The 21337-nt window shown below is 37.7% G+C and overlaps 1 protein-coding gene and 1 long non-coding RNA gene across 6 annotated transcripts in view; both read left to right on the top strand.

Moving 5' to 3' along the window:
* Nucleotides 1-21337, top strand: part of LOC136261137 (uncharacterized) — a 258251-nt gene that overhangs the window by 175510 nt on the left and 61404 nt on the right. The gene's annotated exons all lie outside the window — the stretch shown is intronic.
* Nucleotides 5558-6554, top strand: LOC136249559 (uncharacterized). 5 transcript variants are annotated; one of them, XR_010698267.1, is made up of 5 exons: nt 5558-5681; nt 5742-5798; nt 5856-5920; nt 5989-6198; nt 6248-6554. It is a non-coding gene; the product is annotated as an uncharacterized lncRNA (long non-coding RNA). The 5 variants fall into 5 exon arrangements; XR_010698266.1 differs by having other exon boundaries at nt 5558-5798; nt 5863-5920; XR_010698265.1 differs by having other exon boundaries at nt 5558-5798.

Raw genomic sequence — 21337 nt, 5'->3', positions numbered from 1 at the left:
ACCAAAAGCTGTCAGTGATATGTGTTTCCCGTAGCGATTTTTTAAATATTTCACCGCACACACATATCCCTAGGGATTCGTGTTTCCCCGCATATATATCACCAGGGATCCGTGTTTCCCACTAAGATATAGCCATCGTGCAGTAACTCCAAGGTCCTATGGCTAGTTGCAAACAGTACGCGATCCAACCATTCAGTAGATATATTGCTATATCTAGCTAATAGACACCCATGCATATTGCATGTATATAGCTATAGTTAGCTAACTAGCTATATAGCTACTATATAAGCTAATACAATAATTATACTAGCTAGCTATACTAATAATCAGAACTACAGTCATTTAAAATAAACTTTGTTGCTCTTCTCTGAACCTGCTCAATAAGTGTGATGTCCTTGACAGGGGCGGATCTAGGATTTATAAAGGGGGGGCTAACTCAAGGTACTAATCTCTTGGGTAGAGGTGTGCAAAGCACACTTCCCAGCAAAAGCATACTGGAACTAGAGGGGCCTGGGGGCATGTCCCCCCCAGGAAATTTTGAAAATAGATGCTAAAATGCTGCAATTTGGAGACATTCCCACATAAATTTCATAATATTTTCTGCCTGTAGATTATATATATACTGCCTTTAGATTATAGGTATGGCTCTCTGAAGCATTTTGCTAATGGAAAAGTTTGGGTAGGTACAGACAACCAAGTACATGATGCACCCCTCTCACAATTGCACAACACTGAATAGGTGCATGTTAGAATAATAATGTTGAAAGTGGAAAATTTTGAAATTTGAACAATACAAGATAGAATCTGAGAGCATTTTCAATGGAAATTGTGTACCTGAATTAAGTATTGTCATACATATTAACTACACAAGTGGATGAATGAAGCCCTTTAAACAGACCAATACACTTCATTGTATGTATAGGTGTAGGTAGATTTGGAAAAATTTCATAACAGAATCAACTACATGTTTCCAGTGAATGTTCTATTAGAGTAGTTAGCTGACTGCTCTATTAGAGTATCTCGATCTTGTACACCTCCAATGCTGATCCAGGTCCTTGTCAGGGGCGGATCCAGAGTCTGGAAAGAGGGGGGCACCTTGCTGAAAAAGTTGAAGAGCAAAAAGAAAAAAAAAAAAAGGTCACAACAATAATAGCTATAGTTATCCTTTACCAAATATATTATATCACGTATGTTATGTAAAATGAAATCCTATTTATAGCTTCATAAGTAAGTTGCACTGCCTCATAAACATTGTGTCTGCTTTATTAGAGTAATTGACTGCTCTATTAGAGTATCTTGATCTTGTATGCAATTTCTTGAAGGGGGGGGGGGGGGCATTTGCCCCAAATGCCCCATCCTGGATATGCCATTGCTTGTTGCATAAACTTTAGCATAAATCCACTGATAATACCTTGGAAAGATGTTTATAAGGTGGTTTTATGAGTATTTGTATTATTAGTGATCATATAATTATGCTAAGACAAAACAAAGTCTTTGAGCAGGCTGTAGGGCCAGGTGTCCTACAGACCTTCAGCACTTGTGCTGTAAAGCATTAATAAATAAACTAGTGTCCATTTGGTTCTATTTGGGGTACTTAGAGATAATGAGTTACTCTCTAGAATTCCTATTCCTATGGATATAATTACATGAAAATAACAAGGAGAAGACATCCTGACCACCTGGTAGACTCCTGTAAGAGTTCGAGTGTAAACCGGATGGCTGCAGGTTCGAGGCTACCTAGGTCCAGTCATGGATTTTTTCTCCTTTCTCCAACTTTTCAAACACTCCTTAAGTAGCTAAAGTCTTTGAGCAGGCTGTAGGACCAGGTGTCCTACAGACCTTCAGCACTTGTGCTGTATAAAGCATTAATAAATAAATAAAAAATAAATAAATAAATTTCATTATAATTCTCAGCATATTGATCAAGTAAAGCCTTAATATGAAGGGGGGCTTCAGCCCCCAAAGCCCCCCTCCCCCCTGGATCCGCCCCTGCTTGATATGGTTAGGTTTCCAAATCACTGAACCGTATATAACTTGCGATCTCACTAAGGAAATATACAAAGTTCTCTTGGCTGTCACTGTTTGATGTTTGCTAAAGCTGCGATGGAGCAGTCCTAGCATTCTGTAGCTAGGTCTTAGGGATTATGTTTTTGTAGTGTTGATCCCAAGTTAGGTCTGATGATATTATAATTCCGAGATTTTTATGTGAACTATTTGTTAAACCTGTGTGTCAGCTATTTTTGTAATTAGTGATGACTTTTGCATTAATATAAGTGGACACTCTTTTTTGGATTAAAGGACATATTATATCTCGTACTCCACAAAGTTGCTGAGTCTAAATCATTTTGAAACAGTGAAATATCTTCAGGACTACAAACAGTATTATAAATCTTGGTGTCGTCAATGAATAGTAAAGTTTTACTGATGGTAACACAAGATGGTAAATCATTCATGTAAATAATGAAGAGTAGGGGTCCCAAAATACTCCCTTGGGGAACCCCAGATAGAACCGGCAAGGGGGTAGATAATGACTGACTGCATGCCAAAGCTGTAGTTACATTGATTAGTTATACATAGCTGCAATCACATGATTTACTCTATATAGCTAGAGATAGTATTTTATTGTATATACATGTATATACTTGTAGCTACTGTTTTATTAAACTGATGCTATAGCTACATAGCCAAATCACAGCACAGTTTAGCAGTTATAGTTGAATGCCAGTGAATGGCTTGATTTCCTCCATCAACATGTATAATTATAGTATTAGTTGTATAGGTATGGCTATAGCTATGATTATTAAAAGTGCATGCGCGCCTAGCTATATATGCTATAACACTACGTACGTTGCACATGACTTTATAAAGGGGAAACATATTACCCGGGGAAACACATATCACTGTGACTTGTAGGTCGCTAGCGAGTTAGTGATATGTGTGTGGGGAAACACGGATCCCTAGGGATATGTGTGCGGGAAACACGTTCCCCGGGGAAACATATATCACTGTGACACCGGGCACCCAGCAAACCATTTACTTATTTCTGTGCGTAGTTTTCAACTACAACAACTTTGGATACGATTTGGCTAAGTAGCAAGTTTCATCCGGTTCTTTGTGTGGAGCACGAAATTTTAAAAATAAATCTTGCATCTTGTGAGATACTGAAAATGATATTTCTGTGAAGACAACAATCGTGCCTCCGGTTTCATGGTGGATCAAGCAATGGGATACTACAATGAACATCCCACAATGGTAGGGGGATTGATTTGTAGAAGTTGATTTTTCGGATTGCGGACCCTAATAAAGACAATGAATGCGTCTAGGAAATCAGAGTATACAGTTCAAAAGCTACAAGAGAGGGATGTTTATAGTGCTGTTCAAACGCTGAAGACAGATATATGCAAACAATTTTCAGATAAACTTCCAGAAGGTGAAATTGAACTGGGGTTTATTCAACCGGGCCATGGGTTTAAAGGAAAACAAAGGTGGTTATGTTCAAATGTATGTTTGAAAGAAATGTACCAGGAACACAAAGGAAGAAAAGAAATTGTTTTGTGGTGCTATGGTAAGATGGGAACCCGGAAATGTTCTGCAGAATCATCTGCAGATACTGGTGAAGAAGCAAAGGCTTCCAAGGGTTATAGTGCACATCAAGAGAAAATGGCGGATGAGTTGAGGAAAAGGCATGGTGAGAAATATTCCGAAGAAAAGCTACACACTTGGGCTAATTTGATTCAGATGAAAAAGCACAGTTCCCTAGATGAACCACTAGATTATCCTTTTTTCAGGGGCTACAAGAAAGTAGATGGTGGAAAGAGTGGTAGTGATACATCTTCAAATGCAAGTCATGTCTCCCCTGTGAAACGGCTCTCTATTCGTACAACCCTCATTGAACAACTGGAAAAATGTGTAGGAATTTGTGAAAAAGGTGGGCTAACTCAAGCTGAGTACGACGAGTTACAGCAATGCATTCTCAAGGACATCCGTGATACTAAATGACTACTGACTTTACAGTGACAAGTAATACAAAATTTGATTTTAAAAATATGATGTACTGTATACAACTTTGTGTACTGTACAATTTTCATGTTAAAATTAATATCCACAATCTTTAATCCATGATTGAGCTAGTTCACTGGTGATGTCAAAAGCATCTTTGATCAAAGGAGTGACATCACTCATACCTGCAATAATACCATCATGCTTCTTAAGATAACTTTTCACAAAACTAAAGGCACTTTCAATAGGATTAAAATCAGGACTGTATGGTGGTAAGAATATAACCATTATTTCTGCCTGTTCAAAAAGATCCACCACTTCACTTACATGGTGAATAGAACAGTTGTCAAGTACCACAACTGAGTTGGGTGCTATTCCGTCATACTGGTGCATGTTTGGTATGAGATAACTCCTTGCAAAATCATAAAATGTGTCTGCATTTACAGTGCTGTTAGTACATTGAACTGTAAGGACACCATCAACTGTTAATGCTGCCATAGCAGTAATCCTCTGTCCTCGTTCCAGCAATCTGTGAAAAGCAGGAGTTTCCCCTATGATTGCATACCCATTTTTCCTGATACCATCCCTTCTGTTAGCCCCCATCTCATCTACCCACACTAACTGCTCCTTTTTGTATTGTAATATTTCTGCCATGAACTCAGCACGATACAGCATATTTCTTTGAAGGGCGATCTGTCTAATTTTCTTACGAGTCAGGCCATGTCGTTTCAGTAATCGGCAGACAGTAGGTACTGAAATCATAACTCCAATCTGAGCTGAAACTTCTTCGCAAACTTCTTGCAAATAAATAGACGGTCTCTCCAACACCAGGCTTATCACAAACAATTCTTCCCTGACACTTAACTTTCTAGATCCAAAGCGTGTACCTTGAGCTTTAGCAGCAACTTCTCCAGTTAATGTGAAGCACTTTAAAACATTATGAACAGTTCCAATCGAAACAGTAAAATTACGTGCTATTCTGTTTGGTGTCTATTTTATTTTATTTTATTTTCCAAAAATGTGCAGCCTCAGTTTGAGGATTAACGCACATATGAAACATGCATACAAAATGTTTTACAATATGATTGATTATGGGATTACTGATTGGTAGGGGAAAGTAATAATAATTTCAGTTGGTACTTAAAAATTTGTAATGATTGTTGTTGGATTAGGTCAGGTGGGAGTGAATTCCACAGTCTAATTGATCTAGGGAAGAATGAATTACTGTACTGATTGGTCCTTGCATAGATATGATGAAATCTTTGATCATGTCCTCTGGTGTTAGAAGTGACGGGGATTAAATCAACTGGGGATATATCAATGAGATTATGAACAATTTTGTAGAGGAGGGTGATACTAGATACTTGTCTGCGGTGTTCTAAGCTGGGAATGTTAAGGTCAATGAGCATGTGTCGAATCTTGTGCCAGCTTCTGGTACACCACTTTCCATCTTAAGTCAGCTGCATAGGGCGCTTTTCTATTGGGCTCTGATGACATGACGATAACGCGTAGTAAAATATTTAAATGCTATGACGTCATCACGCAAACTGTCATTATTATTACTGAGCAGTCAGCCCTGCTGGTGTGCTCAGATTTGCCCGAATACATGTAACACAATTACAATAATGATTGTAGTCCAGTTCTAAAAATGTCAGCATCTGCAACTTCAACAAGATCTACTGGTAAGGAGTTCCAATCATTAATTGTTCTTGAAAAATAACTATTTTGGTGTGCTGTGGTAGATACATGTGGTAAGATGTAGTGCAGTGGATGGTACTGTCTCGTGGATCGTGATGTTGGTAGGTAGTATGGAGGAATTATAAGTGATATTTGTTGGTTAAAAATTTTGTGTAAAGTTTGTAGTCGAGATAATTTGCGGCGAATCTGGAGAGTTGGCCATGAAAGCTGATTTAACATTGAGGTGACAGAACTAAGTCTACCATAATCATTCATTACCCAGCGTGCTGCTCTTCGTTGTATTTTTTCTAGCTCTACAATATCTCCAGTTTGGTGAGGGTCCCAGACGTCAGATGCATATTCTAGTTGTGGCCTGACCATTGTTAGATAAGCAGATTCTTTAACTTGTTCTGAACATTTGTTTAAGTTACGTTTCAGGAAATTAAGTGTTTTAGATGCTTTAGTAACAATACTAGAAATGTGTGGTGACCAAGATAGTGATGTATTAAGGATTACTCCCAAGTAAGTATGTTGATCAGATAGATTTAAGACGTGATTATTGAGGGTATAGACGTGATTGAATGGTGTCAAGGATCTTGTACAATGTATGACAGTACATTTACTAACATTGAATCTAAGTTGCCAGGTGTTTGCCCATTCTGATAACCTATTCAGGTCTTCTTGAAGCATGTTGGCGTCTTCTGCACTGTTAATAACTCTGTAAAGTAGACAATCATCAGCAAACAAGCGGAGTGGTGAGTTGATATCTTTAGTAATGTCATTAATGTACAACAGAAACATTAATGGTCCGAGCACTGTGCCTTGTGGTACTCCAGAAAGCACCGGTACTGGACTTGAGGATTCGCTATCTAACACAACACACTTATTTTCAAACGAAACTGAAATCCCCTGTACCTGTTTTTATAGCGTATTTCGTTATATTACTTAGTTATCACAAAAGTAATATTACGTAACGCGTTATTCCCAACACTGCATTTTAACAAGATTTAAACTGTGTATCTGAATGGTGTACAGCGGCGTAGCCAGGACTTTTTTGAAGGGGGTTCGGTTTAAAGTGGAATGTCTCAAGGGGAAGGCCTGGGTGCTTCCCCTAGACCATGTTGGGTCGAAAATGATGCATACACAAAATGCGTCCTTAGGCAATAACAATAAAAGGTGCTGTTTGTGCATCTAACTAGCTAGAACCTACACACTGCTGTTTATGCAGCTTATAGAAACTATAAACCTATTGTAAAACTAACTAATCTTCACTTCCAGACAGCATACTGACAGCCAACTTCAACCTCAGTCGTAGCACACGGAAGCCCTCCACAGTCGAGTCCCTTAGTTGGCAATACTTCTTTCCAGCTATACAATATGTGACCGGATCTGCGAAAAAGGGACATAATCGCACAAGCCTAAATTCACAGTATAAAGCATTGGGTGAAATACTTGCGTATTATTGAAAAATTCCGTAAATTTTTATAACCCCTTGTTAAACCAGGCGCACGCCCACAGCCGCCCTTCGGCCGGCTGTGGGCGTGCGCCTGGTTTACTGAAATTGTTTTCGTAAAAGTGTGTGTGTGTGTACCTATCTACCTATCTATGTTTGTCCGTACGCACCCACGTGAGCAAAATCGTTTAACAACGGTAAAAGCAGCTTTTACGTAAGAAGTAAAAGTGAAATGAAGTCTGTATTAAACTTCTGCACGGTGAACTTTGCTCTGAGGTGGTTTCTTTTCGGCGGACTGAAATACGGGTGTGGTGACTTTCCTCAAACTACCTTCCCCTTGAGGTTTTCAGGCATTTAGCAACTGAAAAACAACGGTGCAGGCCTCGTACACTACCAGGAATAGCCTATCGCTTCGAGTTGAAAGGGGGCATATCCCTTACGTACGCGAAAGAAAATGAAGAGTAGCTTTGAGGCTTTGTCGAGAGAATTTGTGGGGAAAACACGTTAGTCACACTATAAAACAGTTTAGAAGATAGTTTTGTGCGTAATATGTTGGTAAAAGCGGTTTGTTTAACAAACGCTTCCTTAGCAGTGAATAGCAACGTAATTGAACGAATTACGAATATTTCATGAATTACGAAATACGAGAATTAGCTAATAATATTATTGCACAATCCAAAACTACCCTATTGTAAAGTAGTAATACATAGTTGGTTAATTCATAGTAGTATATACTGTCTATAGTTAATTCCAGATGAGTTAGCTAGCTGCATGGCTCCTGGTTATTAAAAGTAGCACAATATCAACTTGGTTTTAGTGAAGGAAGGGACTAACAATAAAAACCTGGATATCATCTTATTCACCTGCTCAAGAGGAGTTGGAAAATCTTTGTTTATGATTATGATTACTGAAAACACAGTTACAAACTGATATGTTCAGGTAAGGAAAAACATTACAAATCACATAGATAAGAGTCAGTTATAATTTATCTAAAAATACTTGTAGAGATTGGGATTCTATTGTGTCAGTTGGTAAATTGTTCCAATCGCGGATAGATTTGGGGTAATAGCTGAATTTATAATGATCTGTTCTAGCAAACGGAATCTCAAAATGGAAGGGGTGGTGGTGGCGGGTGGGATATGTGGTGTTAGTGAAATAATTTGGGACTGTTAAGACTGATGAGGAGTAAACAATGTTGTAGAAGACTTTTAATCTAGTCACATATCGTCGGTGTTGAAGTGATGGCCATTGTAGATCTGCTAACATAGATGTAACACTACTGTTATATCGGTAGTCTGACTTGACCCAACGAGCAGCATGTCGTTGTACCATTTCTATACTTTGTATCTCCTTCTGCAAGTAGGGGTCCCATACTGCCGATCCATACTCCAACAGTGGTCACACTATACTGGTGTAGGCTAAACATTTAGTTTCTGCAGAACATCTATAAAGGTTACGTTTAACAAAGTTTAGCATCCTTGTTGCTTTAGAGATAACTTGATTGATATGAGGTGTAAATGACATTTTTGAGTCTAAGAGAATTCCTAAATAAGGGTGTTGGGTAACTCGCTGCAAAAAGTAATTTCTGATAGTATAGTTGAAAGTAGAGGAGGATGTTAGTCTACTACAGGTAAGTACCACACACTTAGAAATGTTTAATTCCATTAACCAAGTTTCAGTCCACTTTAATATAATGTTGAGGTCATGTTGTAATAATAATTGATCTAGCTGACTATTGATAGTTCGATATAATATGCAATCATCTGCCAAAAGTTTCAAATGGGATGAGATGCCACACTTGATGTCATTAATGTAGAGCAAAAACATCAATGGGCCAAGAACAGTTCCTTGGGGAACACCTGACTGAACTTGCCCAAAATTTGAATCATGTCCATTCACAACAACACGCTGTGTTCGCTGAGTCAGCCAAATCTTTATCCAGTCATAAGTTGTACCTTGAATCCCATAGTGAGAAAGCTTGTTTAAGAGTCTACAATGCGGAACTGTATCAAATGCTTTCCTAAAGTCAATGAAAATCATATCGACTTGGGAAGTATTGTCCATGGCCAATTGTACGTCTTCAACAACAGATATGAGCTAAGCCTCACATGAATGACCTGCTCTAAAGCCAAATTGCTCGTCAATTAATATGTTGTTGGTGTTGAGGTGCTCTGCAATGTGGTGATACATAATATGTTCTAATATCTTGCAACAAACTGAAATTAGTGAAATTGGCCGGTAATTGTTGGTGTTGCTTCTATCCCCCTTTTTAAACACAGGTGTTATGTTGGCTTTTAGCCAATCATTTGGTATATGTCTAGATGTTAGGGACTGGATAAAGATAACAGTTAGAATTAGAGCAATCTCTTTTGCACAAAATTTTAGAATCCTGGTAGGGATGTTGTCCGGACCAGATGCCTTACTTGGATCTAGAGTTTCGAGGAGGTTTTGTACACCATCACATGAAACTGCAATATCTGGAATTATAGGATGTGGAGTGCTGTCGCAGTTTGGTATGTCAGTGGTATTCTCTTGAGTAAATACAGACTGAAATTTGTTGTTTAGAACAGTAGCTTTTTCTTTAGAGCTGTTGATAGTATTACCATTTTCATTTAAAGGAGGTATACCATGTTGGTCTTTACAAATATTCTTTATGTATTTCCAGAAATTCTTGTGATTTGTCTTGTCATTTTCGTTAAATAGGTTAGTTTGATATTTGGTGTGAGCATTTCTAATACAGTTTGTGATTTTATTTCTTAGAATACGGTAGTCATTCCAAGCCTTTTCAGTTTGAAGAGATTTAGCTTTGCGATATAAACGAGTTCGACGGTTCATTAATCTTTTTATAGAAGGGGTAATCCATGGGAGGTTGTTTCTGGTTTTTGAGGGATATGTGAAGTAATTGCATTGTTTATAGCTTGTTTAAAGTTGTTCCAATTACTTTCAACATCGTTGGAGTAGGGATTGCTTGAAAGTGTTTCGTTACAATAGACCCAAGGACACGTAAGTGATGAGCGTTTGTTTACGTCATGTCGAAGCGATCGATTTTACTTCATGAATTTTTCCTTTGTATGCAGTGAAGAAGGGTGAGTAAAGGAAAAACGTACCCAGTAATTTATTCTCCTGTTCATGGCGAACACGATGGTGAAAAGTTTAGCTCTGTACCTCGATCCGTTGGTAAGTTACAACCGTTTTTGTAAGCGCCTGTAATTTATTCTCCTTATACTTGCTGTACACTGAAATCGATTTTTCTGTTGTTACTGCTTTGTAGGGCTGTAACTCCCAGAGTGTTTGGGATATGAAGCTGAAATTTTGCCAGTGGATACACTTGGCTACATAGATTATAAATATTCAATAAACAGGAATTCGGAAAAACGCAATTATGTCCTGTTTTCGCAGATCCGGTCACATATTCTAGGCCGGTCCTCCTGTTGATGGTCAATAACTTCAGACTTGGCTTGTACTCCAATATGTTCGAGACATCACGTGCCCACAACATGTAACAAACAAACCATTCATCAATTAAATATACATCAACAGTTCACAGTTTGTGCTAACCTGACACATGTATAACACGGCCACTCAAGTTTAGAAGCTGCTGCTTTGTAATATGTCCCAACCGATCATTTAACAGTCTTTCGCCATTTCACTCGCGCCATTTCAACCATGCATCACGTGCGCATTTAATCACGTGATTCAATAGATATGTTTTGCAATGGTTCAGCATTAATATGATGTGACCCTCAAGAGTAGTACAGAAGAGTGCCAGTGGGAAAGTAGCTACTGGAGAGCTCCAGAGCTGTAAGATTTGGTGTGATTTTTAATTTTAAAAAATTCTGCCTCTGAAAGGGGGGTTCGTCCGAACCATCCGAACCCCCCCTGCCTACGCCCTTGGTGTAGGCTCTGGAAAATGAGCTTGAACCCACGAAAGTGAATTTTTGTGTATCTCTAATAAACGATCACCTCCTACTGTCCAGCAGTCCTCATCTTAATGTTACTTTAACTTACATTGACCTTCCCTCATATCTCATCACAAATTCTTTATCTGCATAATGTGTCTATGACATTTTGGATCACCACACATCATTGCTGAGATTTTGAAGAGTATTAATTTTTGCTGTCTTCTACCCCTGCAAGATCGCATTTGCAGATATTGCTTAATTGTTTATGTAAATAGCTAGTGTTTTCTTTTGGAATTGTATTTATGTATACCTTATTCTTAATTTGCTTAACCGTAATGTATTTAAGTCTCAGCTGTATTTGCAACTGTTTAGTTTTGTAATTGTTTAGTTTCTTGTAGCTACTTAACTATGTTTTGTGCATGTATAGGTGCTGCTTCTATAGGCCTATAGCCTTTTGTATTCACCTTGTCATTGTTGTGACTAAATTATAGACTATAGTTACTGGCAATAATAATAATAATACCCTAAATCTTTTCCAAAAAGAAATTAATATGAGTCAGTCAGTAGCTATATAGCTACCAGCTGTAGGAAAATAAACTCACTTACTTAAAAATGAATATATTTGTTCCCCTGCTTCCCTGCAGCTGAGCCTCTACTCTGTGGCAAACACTAGCTTGCATGAAGTATAGTTATACACTTGATATGATATTATGCTTGTCACTTTTCCGTATAGAGACTGGGGTGGTCAGCCGAATGTAACAGGTAATGGTGAGGATATAGACGGGGGATCGATTATTTTAGCTGAAATATCTGGACCCCCTTTGAATGCATGCAAATGGTGTTAATAAAATTTGTAGAGGGGAAAAATATATCAGAGGGGTTCCATATTTGTCTCTTCCGAATAGAGACTGGGGTGGTGCTCAGGTAGTTAGCTGAATGCAACATAGACAGGGGGATCATTATTGCAGCAGCTGAAATATTTGGATCCCCCTGTGAATGCGTGCAAAAAGTGTTAATAAGAAAATTTGTAGGAGGATAGAATATTTCAGAGGGGTTCCATATTTGTCACTTTTCCAAATAGAGACTGGCATGGGGTGGTTCTCGGGTAGTTAGCTGAATACAACGGATAAAGGCAAGGTTAATATAGACAGGGGGATTGATTACAGCTGAAATATTCAGACCCCCACTTTGAATGTGTGCAAATGGTGTTAATAATAAAATTTGTAGGAGGGATAGAATATTTCAGAGCGGGACCATATATTTCAAACATTCTTGTTCCGGGGTTCCAAATATTTTGATATATTGGACCGGGGGGGAACCAAAATAGGAGGGTCCAAATTTTTCGTGACAGGCCAAAGGGTTAATAAAACTATTACAAAAAATGTTATCAAACAAGTACACGAAAAATTTGGAATTTTCAACTAGAGTAGGGACCATAGCACATCGATAAAAAGTACTGAAACAAGTTGGAGTAGTCCATGATATTAAATCACAGTAAAACAATAAGAAGTGTTATATCCCTACTGTGCATTTCTGTTATGGTATCTTGAGCACAGTAGGGATATAACACTTCTTATTGTTTTACGGTGATTTAATATCATGGACTACTCCAACTTGTTACAGTACCTTTTATTGATGTGCTATGGTCCCTACTCTAGGTGAAAATTCCAATCTTTTTGTGCATTTGTCTTCTAAGACAGACTGTCAAGGGTGAATTTGCAGATCCCTCTTAAGAATTTTCAATTATGTGCTAGTTAGGAAGCTATAGTAGAGCTACAAGTGTGATCACATTTTATTAAGCATAGACAATGAAAAGATATGAAAGAGTAAAGGGAAAGGGCTAATCTTTTCTAAGTTTCAATAAGAGGTGGTCAAAATTATAACTTGGAGTAGGAATTAAATTGAAGCTGCTAAATCAAAATACTCTAATAGAACATTCAAAAGGATTTTGATGGAAAAAATATAATAGCATGTGAGCTGGAACAAACCTCTGCTTCTTGACATTTGTGTTGATAATAACTTGATATCTACTCTTTATTGGTTCTATCTATTACCAGTACTATATATTACAAGGGGGGGGGGTGAGAATTCTTCACAACTAAAGCACATCATCCCTTTATTGGGTGTATATACAAAATTCCTAAGGAACTAGTTAGGCCAGAATTCCTTGCCATAAGTGATTCTATAGAAGGAAATAGCCCTCCCCTACAGAAAATCAAAAAATCTTTCTGCAGTTACAAATTGCTTTTTATTTTTAGTGTTTTTCCCAATAGTGCTTTACTAGTAGCTACATACATTACTTACAAAATATAATAATACTCGGAGCTATGCACTGTATACCAATAGATGCTTAAAATTTAATTTTAAATAAAGCCAATTGATAATCATGAAATGCAAAGTGTTACCAAATTCAATCTCAGAAGCTAAGAATTGCAACAATGTAAAAGGTGCTCTAAGTTACAGAAATGCATGAGTCTATGCAGTAACATTATTATAGAGATGACACACAAAAAGTTTGGAGAAAGATATCCTAGACAGCAATAGCTATGTGATGAGAAGAAATTATCTGAAGCCAACTGGTAGCCATGACCTTGTAACAAACTATTTGAGGATATGTGACTGGGCCAGCAAAAATAGGGCACATTTGGGCACTTAAAATTTGTTAAGTGCTCATGATTCACATATTTTCTCACCTGTTGTGTGAGGGAGTCAGTGTATATAGTTTATGTACATATGCCCTATTTTTGTAGGCCTGGTGAATTCAATTTGGCAATAGCAATTTCAAATTTTGGGATGGCAAAGATGTATGGGAAAAGTCAACAATGTATGACAGATAGAGCACGCAATTGTGAAAAAAAATTTCTAGCCATATTTACTTATACAGTAGCATTTTTTTGTACCGGGAGCTCATAAGCACCTTACCTTCAGCACTTATAAGTTCCTGTTTGTGTTATATTATCTTTATTTAAGCCCGGTGTCAGTATTGTGCCAAAGCAACTGTGTTTTGTACCTCAAAGGTAACCACCATGACAACCTGAGGACTGATGCAACTGCCAACTGGCAATACATGGTTATGTATACAGTATTAGCTAGTATTAGTGAAGAACTTTTAGTCCTGAATGCAGTATGGTAGTATGTAGGTCTATGTAGTAGCTATTAGCCATTCTTAGAGAACTTTAAAATTTTAAAGGAATCATCATAACCTTGTGGCTTGTCACGGTGTAAGACCCCCTAATTTGTGTTAACTTTTGAAAATTCAGAGCAATTTACTATCCTATAAAACATAAAGTTTCCTTTAATTCTTTTCATTAAAAGCGACACAGCTATATAACTCAGGTTGCAAGAGCATTTGCAATGACTGTTTTATACGAATAGCCACTTATACCTTACTATAAACATGTAGCACCATCTCTAGACATCCGTCAAAAAGAGGTACATATGCTAGTTATGCATTTAGCTACTCAGCATCTTACAAGTTACATATGTAGTTATAGCTACAGTTGTCAAATGTGACTGAATTTTGGAAAATCACCCTTATGGGCACATTTGACACATTAAATATTTAGTTCTGAAACACAGCATTATTATTAAGTTAAACTCCTACCCATTTAAGGGTAGAATAAACTATAGATACCTTGAATTACAAGAAAAAATTTTGAAATATTTGAAAAGTGTTTTCTGCTATTAACAGCACTATGCTAGTTTCAAGAATTCTAATTGTTTCAGGCGCGACCATAAGGGTGATTTTCCAAAATTTGGTCACAAATGTGATCTGAGTCCACAAACACTGTCAACAGTCACTTTCACAAAATGCAACTGGCACGCCTTAATGAATTTGAAGTGTTACATGGTTGTAGCCGGTTTTAGCTGACCAGCTATAGTCTCGTGCCCAGACCACTTTTATCTTTTTGTGTGGGGGAGGAGAAAAATTTTTTCTCCGCCCCCACACAAGAAAAAAAAGGAGCCGTCTGGCACGAGACTAGACCAGCTATGCAACTGGATAAACAAAACTGGTGACCTTAGTACAACTAACATGTTCTAGGTCGTTTCTCACAAGGGAATTAGATAGTGCAGTGACAAAAACGTGCTAGAATCTGCCACTTCACCAAATGAAGGTTTACGGAGAACTTTTAAACGCAAAATTTACGGAATTGGGAGAATAAGATAAAATACAGCAAGATTTATCCTGACCACAGCTACAGTGATCAAGTATATACAAACAGTTTGTGGTACGTAGCTACACCGTGGGTGAAACTCTAGGCGAGACTAAAGGCATAGCGCGCCAAATCACCTCAATTCTCTCTCATCTCGTGCGACATCACGTGTTGTATTTAACGCCCACCGTTTTAAAAATAATTGGATAACATAAAAAGGACTTCTTATTATGTATAACTACACTTTGAGAGGTTGGCTATCTATATAGACTATATACTGGACAGAAGAAATGACTTCCGCAAAGCAAGGTGTACTTGTGACTGTGATTATTCTTTTGTCTGCCTTGATTGGTTGCTGTGAAGGCAATAGAGGTATATAATCAATTTAACTAACCTTTCGTGTGTTTGTCACATCATGTTGTAGTTACCAGATTAGTTATACCTAGTGTGTCTGTTTGTGCATGGGATTCTCTATACATGATGACTGGCAATTTTTTGTATAGCTATAGCGACATATAAACCAGCTAACTACACACCATGTGATTTGCCTATTTATTCATTGTTTTCCAGCTTGCATCTCAATCAATCAAGTGTTGCAATTATTGCAAGTACACCCTTGCCATGCCCACTCAGGTCCCCTATTTGTAAGTGTCCCACATAATGTGTGCTGTACAGTGATTCTCATCATTGTATCAATGGTATCTTCATTTACTTCAGCATTGAACACAGCTTTCCTTACTGAAACCAGTAGTTATTTTGTTTACCAGTGAAGTTACAGCCACATTAGTGCTTGACCAAATAACTATTGAAATGTTACAAAAGGGAATTCACTTACCATTATAACAGCTTGTTCTTATGTAAAATGATAAAGACAGCATGTCTAACCATAGAAGCCAACTACTAATCAGTGTTTTTTAATCTGTGAATACATGGGTAGATTTTTGTTAGGTAGGTGAGTAGTCCAGTATAATATTATTTATATGTATTCAGGAAATTGGTTATGATATTATAGATGACGCATATACTGCACAACAGTGCAGTGTTTATTGCAATAGTGGCTATATTAGTTACATAATGCAAATTATTGACTTTATTATTTCTTTAATAAAGCGTTAAACCCTGGATTTTAGTACTTCACCTTAATTGGCCTTAAAAATGAATAGGGTTTTTTATTTTAAGACCAGGGATAATTTAGTATATTATAGGAAGGAGACAATACCTGACATTAAATTGAATTCACATTGTGGTTTGAGGAAATTCTTGCAATGGTAAGCACGAGAATCCTTATGCACTGTTTCTGCCATTTAGATAAGTATAATATGGTCATGACCTGAAACCCATCGGCAAGTTGGGTGACACAGGATGCATGTGGAGTATACTGGTGTGGCTATTCATAGCACCTGCATTCTTAGGTGGCTCCAAATTTTATAAATAAAAGTGGTCAGATTGTGCAACATCAATATAAATCCCTTCTTTAGCATTTTGTTATCCAATCACTTAAAGAGTGATTATATCTGAAAGGGTTTCTTGTTCAATCATACACACAAGTATATATGTTAATTACCCAACTATGTTTGAATCAACACAGCTCCATTGCAGTACATGACATTACTGATAATTGTTCAAGTAAATGAATAGAGAACATAGCTTGGGACTCAATCAGTACATACCTATCAGGGGCGGATCCAGGAATTTTCAAGAGGGGGGTCTCTGAGCTGAGTGGAGGGTAACCCCCCCCCCCCCCCCCCCCACACACACACAAAGTTCACACAATTATTACCTCCGTACATCCAACCTACGGCTGTACGTAGCATTCATACATAAAATTTGCCCTTAGGCAAACAAGCACGATGTGTGTATCTAGCTATAACTAGCTGGAAACTTACACTGCTGTTTGTGCAGCTTATTGCTATACCATGCTATTGTAGACTTATAACTTACTACATACACAACTTCCTGCCATACAGTATAGTCATGATGAATGATGGATCACTTCTTCATCGCACCAGATTTTCGATCACACTTCTTGCTTTCTGTCCGGCACCCTCGCAGAAGTGGCACCAAAAGTGAACCTTGTGCAAGTGCAAGTGAAATTGGTCTTCCTGAACAAGTTGCAAAACTACTGAAGTAGTTAACTCCTGTATCACTTTGTAATTCAACTGTTGAGTGCGGGGACCGGCATTCTGTGTCGTCTGGGTGAAGTCTCAAGAACAGCTGAGTGATATCATGTGACCATATTGACCAAAGGCGGAGTCAGGTGTATTACCACAAAAGAAAAGTACCGGTAGTTAAAACACTCTTTATATACAAATCAGACGTACCTTTCCAACAATATCAGTGATTACAAACGCCATTGCTCCCTTGCAGCCACCAGCTCTTCTACGCACAGTAAGCGTGTGTCTTCCACCATTTGCTGAACTTTAAACAATCCATATCACGTGAGCTATCATCACGTGATGCTATATCAAACAGTTAGGGACTGCTCTATTAGGGTATATCAATCTTTTGCAATTTGTTGCTTTCCTCCGTGCACTTTCTGTCTTAGATTTCCTGTTCGAAGTCCAACCTGAAGGGGGGGTCTCGAGACCCTAAAGACATCCCCTGGATCCGCCCCTGTCTATAATACATTATAATGATGTTGTGAATGCCATTGATGATTCAGACAACAAATTAACACTTGTAGATTAGAATATAGCTACAAAGGTACTTATGGTATCACTATACTACACACTGTGTTGCTCCTGCAGCACACTTTACCAAAAGGCACATGTCTTGACTAGTGAGTATGGCCCTAAGAGCCAATCATATAATTATGTACATATAGTATGTAAGAAACCTGTATAATTTTGTACATATCTAATATTATCAGATTAGTGGCTGAATTATTAAGTGTGGTTTTTATGTGTCAATAGGCAATATGTATGTAAAGTAATTATTATTGAAAAATTAACGTCATGTCAACTTGTCTGTGAGTGCATATACAGTATTTGTTTGGTTGTTGACTGGCAACATACCATAATTATAGCCATAAAAAAATTGGTGAGAAGAAACTTTGGTGAATTTGCCATATAGGGTATTGACAAGGATAAAGTTTGAGGAATTTAGTAATTTGTATTGGACAAACAATTTCGTGGATTTTAGTTTGGCAATATACTGCTCACTCACCAAATTTGCTAAATTTTCTTTCCACCAAACTTTCTGGCTATATGGTACTGTGTATGTATGAACTTGAATAATGTATCGAAGATGGATATGCAGTATAATATTCATGCACCAAATTAATTAACACAAGAGTATAAATTTTTCACAATAGCATCAAGACTTATAGCATACTACAAGTGTAAGAAATTTACAAGCTAGTAGTAATGAAAAGTGCATAACTAAACGATCATCGCTCAAAGTACAAATTTAATGAGTTATATATTAATTTTGATTTCTCCCATAGCATGGCTAAAATAGGCATTGAAATTACACTTCAAGTTTTAATCACCCTGTAATGATCCCTCCTATTTTTTTAAAATCACTATCATTCCTTATACTGATCATTGAGCAGCTATAATTATATATAACATTGCATCAAACAAAAAGACAGTGCCAGACCAAACATGCAGGTACCTATGAGGCTATAATTATGACAAGGCTTGCTCCCCAATACTGCTTACTATTATGATAAGTAGTGTATGGTCATTTCAACTAGTTTTTGACCATATTCTGCTCATTACACAATATGAACAATATTTTAAGCTAGCCTACAACCAATCAGGTCACTTCAGTTATCGAATACCTGGCATAATCAGTTTTTGTTTATTTCAATGTGACGACTAACATAAAGCCACAGTTAGCGTGCTACCATAAATCACTTTTGCACTTTTCGCAAAAAGGAATGAGACACAAAGGAGGACAAAGGTAAGATCATGATGTATGCAGTGTACATAATGTACTACTGTATGCCAAAACTACATGTAACAAAAGGCACCTGTCAGGCTGAAGTGACATCAAACAGTGAAAAAATAAAGCCTGCATATCATTAGCTGTTACATTTGTCAAATGTATTAGCTAGTCAGTCAATTAGTAGACTAAAATAAAAGAAATTCGGAGCAACTTGTTAAATGCATTTATTGGCACTGAAGGAACTTTTAGGCACACTTATACCAAACTAATACTGCCAGGTGCATGCTTGAAAGTATCATGATGCTGGTTTCTGGTCAATATTTTCATGGGAAGGTGTAAGCTTTCATAGTCCCTACTATACAGTACTACTGAACTGTACACTGTATGATAGTAAACATATACATTGATGTGCATCAATACAACAAATATGCAGTGATCATTTTGATGGGATAATTGACTATAACCAATATTACTATTGGACTTTTGGGCCTTGTTCTGAAAACATACGCAACGTACTGTTCATGTAGACATATTATGGAACTTCTGTAGTGTCATTTCTGATTCATATTGGTATCCTGTTCCATCCCTCCATCTTTTCATATGCATAGGGATTCTTTCTTATGAAGTAGGCTTTAGTGTAAATCACAGAAAACACCTTTCAAATAAATATTGTGACATACTGTACAGTAGATAGACATTCCTTTAAAGAAAGCTGTGGAATATTAAAGAACGTATGCAATGGGACAAACAAGGGGCTGGTTGTGGCAAAAAAGCTAGGCTGTGAATTGTATATGTGACCAGATTTTACAAAACCGATCCAAATTGCACATCAGGCAAAATCAAACTAACGCCACCAGTGGATAGCTACACTATCGTACTACTAGTTTTGACCCTCAAACTACTCGAGGCTGGTTTTAACAGACGTCTTTTCTGGGTGGTGTGGAGTGCTCAAATGGCGGTTTCAGGCCTTGTGAAGGACCTGGCTTGGCAAGAATCAGTGGTTTACTGGTGGACAGCCTTATAATGTTGGCCAGATGTTTTCTCTGTTGATTTTGCTACATATCAGCCACTAGGGAGCCAGCACAGCCCTGTAATCTCGTGTCTGGACTCCAATCGTGGTCTGCCTCCATTTTGAGGTCTATCTCTTGCCCTCCCCACCACCCCCACCCTCCACCCCTTTCTGAGCACTCGTGATACTACTTCGCTCGTCCAACTGCTCAGATTTTCTATCTTATTTGGCGGGAAACTCTACAAGCAGTTACAAGTACTGGAAGTGGCCTGAAAGGTAACATATTGATGCATCTTTTGTGTAAATGTCATACACATGCTTGCTATCCTTGGAGAGTTATGCTGGCTTCAATTCTTTAAAACCTTTTATCTCGAAACTTCTAATGTGCGATTTGGATCGTTTTTCCAAAATCCAGTCACATGTGGTGATTGGGTTAGTTGTAAGTCAGACTAAAATAGCCTGCACCACTACAGTGTGTGTGTGTGTGTGTGTGTGTGTGTGTGTGTGTGTGTGTGTGTGTGTGTGTGTGTGTGTGTGTGTGTGTGTGTGTGTGTGTGTGTGTGTGTGTGTGTGTGTGTGTGTGCACCTTGGCATGGAACTTCTACAGTACTGTATAGCTACAGCACATACAGTAGCTCTTTTTTTTTAAATTGTCCCTTTTAGTTCACTATTTTCTCTACATCATCTAGTATGTATTCTCTCAGATTGTTCACAGATGCAGTATTTTTCAAAAAATTCCTGGGGAGCATGCCCCCTAGATCCCTTAGTTGGAGCATTAGTGCTGAGAAATCTGTCCACTCCACCTGCACTTTGCCACACAAGCCCTAGTTTCACTATAACTGTTCGGACGACTATTGTTATTGTCATGATGACAATATACTGTAAAGCATGTACCATAAATGCAAATTTGTTTGGAGCATCAACCATGTGTAGCAGATACACTATTTCCTGGGTAAAAAATTATGAATATGAAAATGATTTTTTCTCATAAAGATAATGAAATATTGATTCAGAAGATGAAAGGTAAATAAAGGTAAAGTGCACAGTGGATGTTCATCAGAGCATATAAGTGACGGATCTAGAAATTTTCAGAGGGGGTTTCAGGTTCAAGAAGTTAATAACTATGATCCCAGACCGAGAAGTGTGTGGCTGGGTTAATTGTTAACTTAGCTAAGTGGCCTATAGCTACATAGATCTATAGTGTAAACTAGCTAGCAATGAATCAGTAAAAATCACTCTACAACATCGTTTC

This window comes from Dysidea avara, chromosome 1, assembly GCF_963678975.1.
Source record: "Dysidea avara chromosome 1, odDysAvar1.4, whole genome shotgun sequence".
NCBI lineage: Eukaryota > Metazoa > Porifera > Demospongiae > Dictyoceratida > Dysideidae > Dysidea > Dysidea avara.
The sequence above is the reverse complement of the archived record's forward strand: the minus strand, read 5'-3'. Positions and strand labels throughout refer to the sequence as shown.